Below are 11349 nucleotides of genomic sequence, written 5' to 3'. Positions count from 1 at the left end.
ATAAGTTTGTAAAATACGGTACCCAAATAATAGTTAAATAATAAGGTTATTTGACAAATAATCTTATTGAAATTTTTAGAAATTTTTAGGAATTTTCTGGAAATTTTTCAGAGTCTGTCTGACGTATTTTAAGAGGATCAATTATTGGGTTTAGAGAAAGTCGATTAGGAATACCCTTAAGTGGGAGTTGATTAGTTTCATTTAGCCCAATAAACCTAAGTATTAAACACAACCCTAGGTTTATTCTTCCACCCATTTCCGCCGACCTCTCTACTTCCCAAGCCTCCCGATTTCCATCTCTGCTCTTCTCCGTCGCCTAGCCCGACGCCCAAGTGGTGAGGTCGATTACCACAGCTAGCCGCCGACGATCTCCGCCACCGCCCTTTGAGGTTATTCCGTGCCCTAGCCATCTCCACTGTTGCTCTCCCTCTCGCCACTGCCTAACGCGGCCGCTGCCACCCGAGGCCGCGCCACCCTCCGTCGATTGCCGAGCATCGCTGTCGACCCTCTCCTCTTTAGACGACAGCTCGACCAGGGGTTGGGCGATGTGCTGGCTGCGCACAAGTCTTACTGAGCCGAGCCCTAACCTCTCGGTATGCTCCCGATCCTTCTCAGCCGCCGCCCTTCGCCTGATTCAGCACCTCAGCTATCACCTGGCATCGCCGTTGACACACGCCGGCCATCGTCTCTGGTCAGGCACTGTCAATCCCACAGTAGTCCACCTATTCTTGGGTTCCCTTCGAGATAGTACCCTGGTCATCACCACCTGCACTGTCGGTGAGTGGTTGTTTTGTGCAGATTTTCTTCCTCACTGGGACTAGTTCCTCTTGTGTGTTCTTGTCAGGATGAGCTCCAACAGCAGCTTCACGGTCACATACTCATCGACCACTTACCTTTGTTTTGATTATGCGTTTGATTCTGCTTCTATTGCTCAATTGGTTTTCTGATGGAGAAGGAGCAGTTCCATCATATCACTGATGAGGTATATATGCAGAAAATCATTGCTCCTTTGTTGGTTTAGTTTCGTTTCAAGGTTGCCCCCCTTGATTCGTATGTAGACTGTTTTGTTTAAGGGTGTTTGGATTATGAACTCAATTGGGCATCTAAAATGTGAAGATTGTAGATCTGTATTGGGGATTTTGATTCAAGGTAAGCTATGTATGGAGTTTTGGTTGTATTTCTATGAGGATTTGGTGGATATGCATTTGTATCGGACTTAGATTAGAGGTAAGGTGGTTGAATCCAAGCTTAAATATGATTACAAGGTTGGTTTCGGGTTTAATATCAGATTGGTGTTGTCTAGTGATTGATTTATGATGTGTTGTAGATGATAGCATGGATTAAAAGGATTGTGGATTGAGTTAAACCTAATTGAATTAATGAATCATGATTATTATTCGACTAAGGGTTTCCTCTAATTAGGTGGGGGAGTTATTTAGTTATTTATTTGTGATGTAAATAGCTAAATACACTGTGTGATCGCACGACTTGGGTTCGAGGCGAGCGTGTCAACGTGAGGTTGTATTTGGCACGATCTACAATTAAGGCGAGTACTTCTTGTCTTATCTCTTTAGTATATTGATCTTAGTGCATGAGTTATATTTTCGGATAGCTTCTGTATTTATCTTGACTCCACTCGTATTTTTCCCGCGTTTGATACTTCCACTCAATCTTTGAGTTACTCGTTTATGTATCTATACAGTCTCTCGTTGCTATCTATGATATTTAGCAGATACCAGACATCAGATACTAGACACTGGATATATAGATATCGGACACCAGATACTAGTAACTAGATACTAGATATATAGATATCATATGCCATGTCTACTTGTTTTGATTGCTATTTATTCATGTTTCTTATTGAGCATGCTGGCTTCATGTAGCATACCTGTTTCTGTTTATATATATATATGATGACTGCTGCATTGTTTGCATCAGATCACGTCATGCATCACGGCGACACCGGCCCTTGTGGTTGAGGCGGTCGTTGGCCGTGGCCGCACGCCGCCACTCGTGGGTAGTGGTAGCTTGGAGCGTGCTGCTTCCTGTCGTGTCCCCACTCGCACACTCATGGGTAGTGATACGAGTCAGCGAGGACCCCGTCGCAGACGTAGCTATTTAGCTACTATGCACTGTCCAGGTCACTCGAGAGTAGTGGCGGCCTTTGGGTGGTACAGTTTATCATCGATCCTCTCGACCATACAGGGTCGGTGCGTAGAGGTGGACGGGTGACCATCCGCATATCTGTTGTTGTTATTATATCTGGTTGCTTACTTATCGTTGTTGCTTATCTTCTACTAGCTTATGCTGTTGTTATTTACTTATGCTGATATGCTTACATAGGTTGAGATATATACCTGTGGTATGTGTTTAGACACTAGCTTACTTACTATTGACATGTATATACCTCACATGATACCATGTAGTTATGAGCAGTATTGTAGCAGGATTTTACTACACCTACCTTCCATTACTAGCGTAGGATATGGTTTCAGGTATGGACACTTATTATGATATCACTGTAGTATCTGCTATTTCCATACGAGACTGTATACCTTTGCATCTCTAGTTCTTTACTATACTCATGCACTATCTGTCTATTACCCGCTGAGTCTTTATACTCGCCACCCCGTATATTGGTAATTTCACCAGGTAGCAGGTAAGGGATTTATGTAGTCGCCTGGAGATCCTGTCCGCCAGTTCCACGTCACATTCGAGGACGATATTATGGTTTTGGTATACCGTACGTTAGTTGTGTTTTCATTATGTTTCTTGTTCTTGTGTTTGTATATCTTGTATTTGGTTTGATATTATTGTGTCAAGCCGAGCCGGCTCGCAGTTAGTTGCTTTGTATTTTGTGATCGTTGTTTGTGATTTCCGCTGTGTTGATTTTAGTACAGCCGTGTGGGCTGATTAATATATTTATATAACTGCGAGGTTGTGTTTATTTCTGTTCCAGCCGAGTGGGCTGATTATATAACTGCGTGGTTGTGTAGATATATTCCAACCGTATGTGGCTGATGTATATTGTATGTATATATGCCTCAGATTGTCACCCATATAAGGGAGATGCTGCTTAAATTTTTCGGTAAGGACTCCTCTGGGGGCGTGACAATTTATTGGTATCAGAGCTACAGGTTTTATGAGGCCTATTTCCTGTATTTTGGTTTTTCATGATTTGGTTTCTCGATGTGACTTTTCGGATTTTGGGACCAAACAACGATAGGATTCTCCAAGCTATAGGAGGTATGTTTGCATATTATTATCTTACATTTCTGTTAGTGCATGCATAGTTGTTATGTTAGTTATGTTATGTATTAGTATGCTTTTGTTAGTACCTGTCCAGTTGTTTGTAGCATACATCAAATGTGTTGGGTCAATCACTGATCACGGTTGACCCTACTAGAGATCAATAAATACAGTCTCATAGGACTTCTTTTACCATACCACTAGTGTTATTAATTTCTGTTATCACTAGTTTAGTAGTGGTTAGTATCTGCTAAATATCATATTGCTTCGGTTCGTGGAGAACCAATTTACTCGTATTGCCTTGGTTTGTAGAGAACCGATTTACTCTTATTCACTTGGGTAGTAGAGGATTGATTTATCCTAGTTTGTTCGGTTTGTAGAGGACCAGTTTACTCTTGTTGCGGTTAGTAGAGGACCGATCTACCTTTGTTGACTTGATCAGTAGAAGATTGATCCGTTCTTGTCGGTGTAGATGGTAGAGTACTGAATTAATTTTATTAGTTCGGTAGTAAGAGACCGACTCACTCTATTTTATAGAGATTCTGATTCTCGGGTTATGTGTGTTGGTTAGATAACCTAAAAGTTACATTTGAGTTCATGACTTGTACAGACGGAGAATTGACTGAGTTAGCTGCATACCATTGTTGGCTTGACTAGTCTGTAGATGATCGAGGTATCCTATTCTATGGAGACTTTGACCATGAACTGTATGTACCTGGTAGGATGACCTTGAGGGTACATTTGGATAGATGACCCCCACTGACATGGAAAAGTGTGGAGCTAGTTGCTTAACACTTACGCGATACAACTGTTATAGGGTGTATGAACTGGTAAGTAGATTTAGATACTAGAGTGCAGCTGGGAGCATGTTATGATGGATTTTGTTATGAGATTACCCAAGATATGGAGAGGATACGATGCGTTAGGAAATCAGTGATTGATTGATGAATTTGCTCCCTAGTTATTGGTTTGTAGGATGGATTCTTTAGATCGAGTAGTAGGATTATATGGTAGAGAGATTACCGGACCTCAGGGTATATCTCTTAGTTTTGAACTAGATGGAGATTCATGATTCACATTATGATAGTGGCAGATTTTACAGCAAACCATGAGTATAAAGTTCTGTTTTAGAACTGCTTTACATCTTTAGACAGATGAACAGACTGAGAGTTTAATGTGGATGTTAGAGGATTTGCTGATACCAAGTGTTGTGGATTTTGGAGATGATTGATTTACTCACAGTTGGCTAGACAGCAAGTGTGAGAGTAGCGGAAGCAGGATGAGCTCATAACCCACAGAGTTATCCCTAGTAGTTAGAGGTTTGTTAATGATATTGGGATGGAGCTGTATATGAGTATGTTGTTGGATTGTTACACTTAGATGTGGATCCCTGAGTTGAGCAGTAAATTTGGGGATCAAATTTTTATTAGTGGGGGAGAATGTAAAATACGGTACCCAAATAATAGTTAAATAATAAGGTTATTTGACAAATAATCTTATTGGAATTTTTAGAAATTTTTAGGAATTTTCTGGAAATTTTTCAGAGTCTGTCTGACGTATTTTAAGAGGATCAATTATTGGGTTTAGAGAAAGTCGATTAGGAATACCCTTAAGTGGGAGTTGATTAGTTTCATTTAGCCCAATAAACCTAAATATTAAACATAACCCCAGGTTTATTCTTCCACCCATTTCCGCCGACCTCTCTACTTCCCAAGCCTCCCGATTTCCATCTCTGCTCTTCTCCGTCGCCTAGCCCGACGCCCAACCGGTGAGGTCGATTACCACAGCTAGCCGCCGACGATCTCCGCCATCGCCCTTTGAGGTTATTCCGTGCCCTAGCCATCTCCACTGTTGCTCTCCCTCTCGCCACTGCCTAACGCGGCCGCGCCACCCTCCGCCGATTGCCGAGCATCGCTGTCGACCCTCTCCTCTTTAGACGACAGCTCGACCAGGGGTTGGGCGATGTGCTGGCTGCGCACAAGTCTCACTGAGCCGAGCCCTAACCTCTCAGTATGCTCCCGATCCTTCTCAGCCGCCGCCCTTCGCCTGATTCAGCACCTCAGCTATCACCTGGCACCGCCGTTGACACACGTCGACCATCGTCTCTGGTCAGGCACTGTCAATCCCACAGTAGTCCACCTATTCTTGGGTTCCCTTCGAGATAGTACCCTGGTCATCGCCACCTGCACTGTCGGTGAGTGGTTGTTTTGTGCAGATTTTCTTCCTCACTGGGACTAGTTCCTCTTGTGTGTTCTTGTCAGGATGAGCTCCAACAGCAGCTTCACGGTCACATACTCATCGACCACTTACCTTTGTTTTGATTATGCATTTGATTCTGCTTCTATTGCTCAATTGGTTTTCTGATGGAGAAGGAGCAGTTCCATCATATCACTGATGAGGTATATATGCAGAAAATCATTGCTCCTTTGTTGGTTTAGTTTCGTTTCATGGTTGCCCTCCTTGATTCTTATGTAGACTGTTCTGTTTAAGGGTGTTTGGATTATGAACTCAATTGGGCATCTAAATTGTGAAGATTGTAGATCTGTATTGGGGATTTTGATTCAAGGTAAGCTATGTATGGAGTTTTGGTTGTATTTCTATGAGGATTTGGTGGATATGCATTTGTATCGGACTTAGATTAGAGGTAAGGTGGTTAAATCCAAGCTTAAATATGATTACAAGGTTGGTTTCAGGTTTAATATCAGATTGGTGTTGTCTAGTGATTGATTTATGATGTGTTGTAGATGATAGCATGGATTAAAAGGATTGTGGATTGAGTTAAACCTAATTGAATTAATGAATCAGGATTATTATTCGACTAGGGGTTTCCTCTAATTAGGTGGGGGAGTTATTTAGTTATTTCTTTGTGATGTAAATAGCTAAATACACTGTGTGATCGCAGGACTTGGGTTCGAGGCGAGCGTGTCAACGTGGGGTTGTATTTGGCACGATCTACAATTAAGGTGGGTACTTCTTGTCTTATCTCTTTAGTATATTGATCTTAGTGCATGAGTTATATTTTCGGATAGCTTCTGTATTTATCTTTACTCCACTCGTATTTTTCCCGCGTTTGATACTTCCACTCAATCTTTGAGCTACTCGTTTATGTATCTATACAGTCTCTCGTTGCTATCTATGATATTTAGCAGATACCAGACATCAGATACTAGACACTGGATATATAGATATCGGACACCAGATACTAGTTACTAGATACTAGATATATAGATATCATATGCCATGTCTACTTGCTTTGATTGCTATTTATTCATGTTTCTTATTGAACATGCTGGCTTCATGTAGCATACCTGTTTCTGTTTATATATATATATGATGACTGCTACATTGTTTGCATCATGTCATTGCATGCATTGCTGGCGACACTGGCTCCCTTGTGGTTGAGACGGTCGTTGGCCAGGGTCGCACGCTCGGCCACTCATGGGTAGTGGTAGCTTGGAGCGTGCCGCTTGTCCTGTCGTGTCCCCCACTCGCACACTCATGGGTAGTGATAGCTGGAGTCGCGGGCAGCAGGGACCTATTTAGCTACTACGCACTGTCCATCGGTCACCCGAGAGTAGTGGCGGCCTTTGGTTGGTACAGACCTCTCGACCATACAGGGTCGTGGTGCGAGAGGTGGACGGTGACTATCCGTCATACTGTTGTTATTATATCTGGTTGCTTACTTATCGTTGTTGCTTATCTACTTTGTTATTACTAGCTTATGCTGTTGTTGTTTACTTATACTGATATGCTTACATAGGATGAGATATATACCTGTGGTATGTGTTTAGACACTAGCTTACTTACTATTGACATGTATATACCTCACATGATACCATGTAGTTATGAGCAGTACTGTAGCAGGATTTTGCTACACCTACCTTCCATTACTAGCCTAGGATATGGTTTCAGGTATGAACACTTATTACGATATCACTGTAGTATCTGCTATTTCCATACGAGACTGTATACCTTTGCATCTCTAGTTCTTTACTATACTCATGCACTATCTGTCTATTACCCGCTGAGTCTTTATACTCACCACCCCGTATATTGGTAATTTCGTCAGGTAGCAGGTAAGGGATTTATGGAGTCACCTGGATATCATGTCCGCCAGTTCCATGTCACATTCGAGGACGATATTATGGTTTTGGTATACCATACGTTAGTTGTGTTTTCGTTATGTTTCTTGTTCTTGTGTTTGTGTATCTTGTATTTGGTTTGATATTATTGTGTCAAGCCGAGCCAGCTCGCAGTTAGTTGCTTTGTGTTTTGTGACCGTTGTTTGTGATTTTCGCTGTGTTGATTTTAGTACAGCCATGTGGGCTGATTAATATATTTATATAACTGCGTGGTTGTGTTTATTTATGTTCCAGCCGAGTGGGTTGATTATATAACTGCGTGGTTGTGTAGATATATTCTAGCCGTATGTGGCTGATGTATATTGTATGTGTTGGTTGCTACTCGGAAAACCTAGAGGTTCCACTGTACAAAATTTTGTACAAAGGTCTGAACCTTTTCCTAGCTACCATGTGTTCTTTTAAATTAAATTTTGGATCGCCTGCGGAACTTAACACGTTTGATCCAAAACTTAATCTATTCGTTCTTTTAGGTTTTGACTTGGGTCTCCTGCGGAACTTAACACGTTCGACCCAAATCACCTTAAGTTATTAATTTCATTAAATATTAATTTCCATAATTGGTTCCCAGTACTGACGTGGCGAGGCACATGGCCTTCTTGGATATGGGAGGAACCACCACCGACTAGACAAAACCTTTTATGGAAAGCTAATATTTAATTTCCTCAAATAACTTCAGGTTAACCGAAAAGAACAATCAAATCACAAGGAAAAAAAACAAAACAAAAGAACACAACATCGAAAAACATATTCGAAATACTAGAATCACATGCCTCTTGTATTTGGTATTATTTCCAAAAATAACTAGTATGATGCGGAAAGAAAAAATTACTAGTTATACCTTTTAGAAATACCTCTTGATCTTCTACCGTATTCCTCTTCTAACCTCGGACGTTGTGTGGGCAACGATCTTCCGAGATGAGAAACCACCAAAGCACCTTCTCCTTTCTTCAAATTTCGGCCAAGCACAAAGCTTCCAAAAGATGAAGATCTTTTCCACCAACCAAGCTCCTAGGGATATAAGCTTTTCTCTCCTTCTTCCTCAAGCTAGATCCGGCCACCAATTAAAACTCCATGAGGATGAAGAGGTTCGGCCACAAAGAGAAGAAGAAGAGAAGAAGGAAGGGACCACACCACCAAGGAAAAGAGGGAGAAAATAGAATAGAGTCATTAGCCTCAAACCTCCTCACCCCTCTTTTATAATCCTCGGTCTTGGCAAATAAGGAAATTTAATTAAAACTTCCTTAATTCTTTTGCCATGAAAAGAAAAATTAATTAATTAAAATTAATTTTCTCTTTTCAACTTACAACACTTATTTCCTCAAATCAAGGAAAGTTTTAATTAAAACAAAATTAAAACTTCCTAATTTGTTTCTAGAAATTTATAAAATTTCTCCAATAATTTTATCCTTCATGATTGGTTAATAAAAGGAAATTTTATAAATTAAAATTTTCTTTTAAACATGTGGATAAAAGAAAGTTATCTCTAAAATTAAAATCCCTTTTAATCTACAAATAAGGAAAGATATCAAATCTTTTCTTAATCTTTTGTAGAAACTTATAAAAGAGAATATTTAATTTTAAACTCTCTTTAAATCATAAACATGATTAAAAGGAAAGTTTTCTTAAAATTTAAAATCCACCTTTAATCAACAAATAAGGAAAGATTTCAAATTTTAAACTCTCTTTAAACATGTAGATGATTTACAAATAAGGAAAGTTTTACAAAATTAAAATCATCCTTTTAAACTACTGAATAAGGAAAGAGATTAATCTCTTCTCTTAATCTTTGTAGAAAGTTATAAAAGGAAATTTTTAATTTTAAACTTTCTTTAAAAACATGATATTCACATAAGAAATAATTTTAATAAAATCCTTTTAATATTCTAGTGGTCGGCCACCCAAGCTTGGGACCCAAGCTTTGGCGCCACCTTCACGGCTCATCCACTTGGTCTTGGCCTACTAGCTGGGTTCCAAGCTAGCTTGGCCCGCCGGATGGGTAAGAAGGTGGTATGCGGTGGGTATAAATCTCTATATACTAGAGGCTACGATAGGGACCGAGAGGAGGAATTGGTTTTGGTCTCCGATAAAATTGTTCGCCCCGAACACACAACTTAATTTTATCAATAATAATTCATTCCACTAGAGAACTATTATTGAACTACCGCACCAATCCCAAATTACATTTTAGGCTCCTTCTTATTATGAGTGTGTTAGTCTCGCTGTGTTTAAGATAATGAATGTCCACTAATTAAATGAGTTACTGACAACTCACTTAATTAATATCTTAGTCCAAGAGTAGTACCACTCAACCTTATCGTCATGTCGGACTAAGTCCACCTGCAGGGTTTAACATGACAATCCTTATGAGCTCCTCTTGGGGACATTATCAACCTAGTATCTCTAGGACACAGTTTCCTTCTATAATCAACAACACACACTATAAGTGATATCATTTCCCAACTTATCGGGCTTATTGATTCATCGAACTAAATCTCACCCATTGATAAATTAAAGAAATAAATATCAAATATATGTGCTTGTTATTATATTAGGATTAAGAGCACACACTTCCATAATAACCGAGGTCTTTGTTTCTTTATAAAATCAGTATAAAAGAAACGACCTCAAATGGTCCTACTCAATACACTCTAAGTGTACTAGTGTAATTATACAGTCAAGATAAACTGATACCTAATTACACTACGACCTTCTAATGGTTTGTTCCTTTCCATTTTGGTCGTGAGCTACTGTTTATAATTTATAAGGTACTGATAACATGATCCTCTGTGTGTGACACCACACACCATGTTATCTACAATATAAATTAATTGAACAACTACATTTATCACAAATGTAGACATTTGACCAATGTGATTCTTATTTCTAGATAAATGTTTATACCAAAAGCTAGGCTTTTAGTATACACTCTAACAGTATGTATGTATGTCTCAGATTGTCACCCATATAGGGGAGATGCTGTCGAAATTTTTCGGTAAGGACTCCTCTGGGGGCGTGACAAAGTTGATTAAATATATAATTTCATTAAAAGGCTTTGTCTTAGAAAGTGATCATTGCTCCGATATCTAAGAAGGCTCTTGTACCTCATCAATACCCGAAAGCCAATTTTTGAAATGTCATTTAGTTAACTGAAAATTAAATCTGAATTTAACACTACATCAAATCATTTTAAAAAATTAACTAAAACATCTCATACAAATTTAGGATACCTCTGTTTGAAAACATAAAGTGGTTGAAATGAATAAGGATTTAATTAAACTTAATGTTCAAATTACTCCAATAAAATATTAACCTTTAAATTAAATTAACTTAATTTTATAATTATTAAAATTAGGTTACTTTAATTTAATCTTAAATATAATTTTAATTAACCTTTAATGTTAATTCAAATTTAATTAAACGTTAACTTAATTAAATCTTTTAAAGTCAACAAAACATTTTTAATTAATTAAATATTTTAGAATTTAATTAACATTTTTTAAATTTAACTCTTTAACTCTATTTTTTTTTAAAAAATATAATAATAATTAATCTTTTAAATTAATATGTGAAATTAATTAATATTTAAAAATTAATTAAGATAAATTAAACTTTTCAAAAATTAATTAAGCGCTTTCAAAACTAATCTAACCTTAACTGAGGTGCCTTGATTTATTCAAGGCACCCTCAATACGACATTGAAGGCATCTTCGACCATATTGATGGTGCCTCCAATCCAACTTTTAACAATGAACATAAAGGCTTCATTCGCCATTCTGCTCGAATTCGAGCCGCCTTCCAACTGAATCTCTCCAACTTTTTTCTCCCGTTTGCACATATTATTCCCTCAATATGCCTCCTAGGTACCTCCTAACTCAATCTACTAAATTTCTTCAATAGTTGTTAAATTTTCTTGATTGGTTATACATATTGATTATTTTTGGAAAAGAGAGAACCT

General features: G+C 38.6%; 1 long non-coding RNA gene across 2 annotated transcripts; it reads left to right on the top strand.

Annotated features, from left to right (window-relative positions):
* Positions 1-214: 214 nt before the first annotated feature.
* Positions 215-7530, top strand: LOC122012870. 2 transcript variants are annotated; one of them, XR_006120336.1, is made up of 2 exons: positions 215-982; positions 7322-7530. It is a non-coding gene; the product is annotated as an uncharacterized LOC122012870 (long non-coding RNA). The 2 variants fall into 2 exon arrangements; XR_006120335.1 differs by lacking the exon at positions 7322-7530 and adding an exon at positions 2656-2854.
* Positions 7531-11349: the final 3819 nt, after the last annotated feature.

This window comes from Zingiber officinale, chromosome 8A (genome assembly GCF_018446385.1).
Source record: "Zingiber officinale cultivar Zhangliang chromosome 8A, Zo_v1.1, whole genome shotgun sequence".
Taxonomy (NCBI): domain Eukaryota; kingdom Viridiplantae; phylum Streptophyta; class Magnoliopsida; order Zingiberales; family Zingiberaceae; genus Zingiber; species Zingiber officinale.
This window is presented reverse-complemented; position numbering and strand designations above follow the sequence as displayed.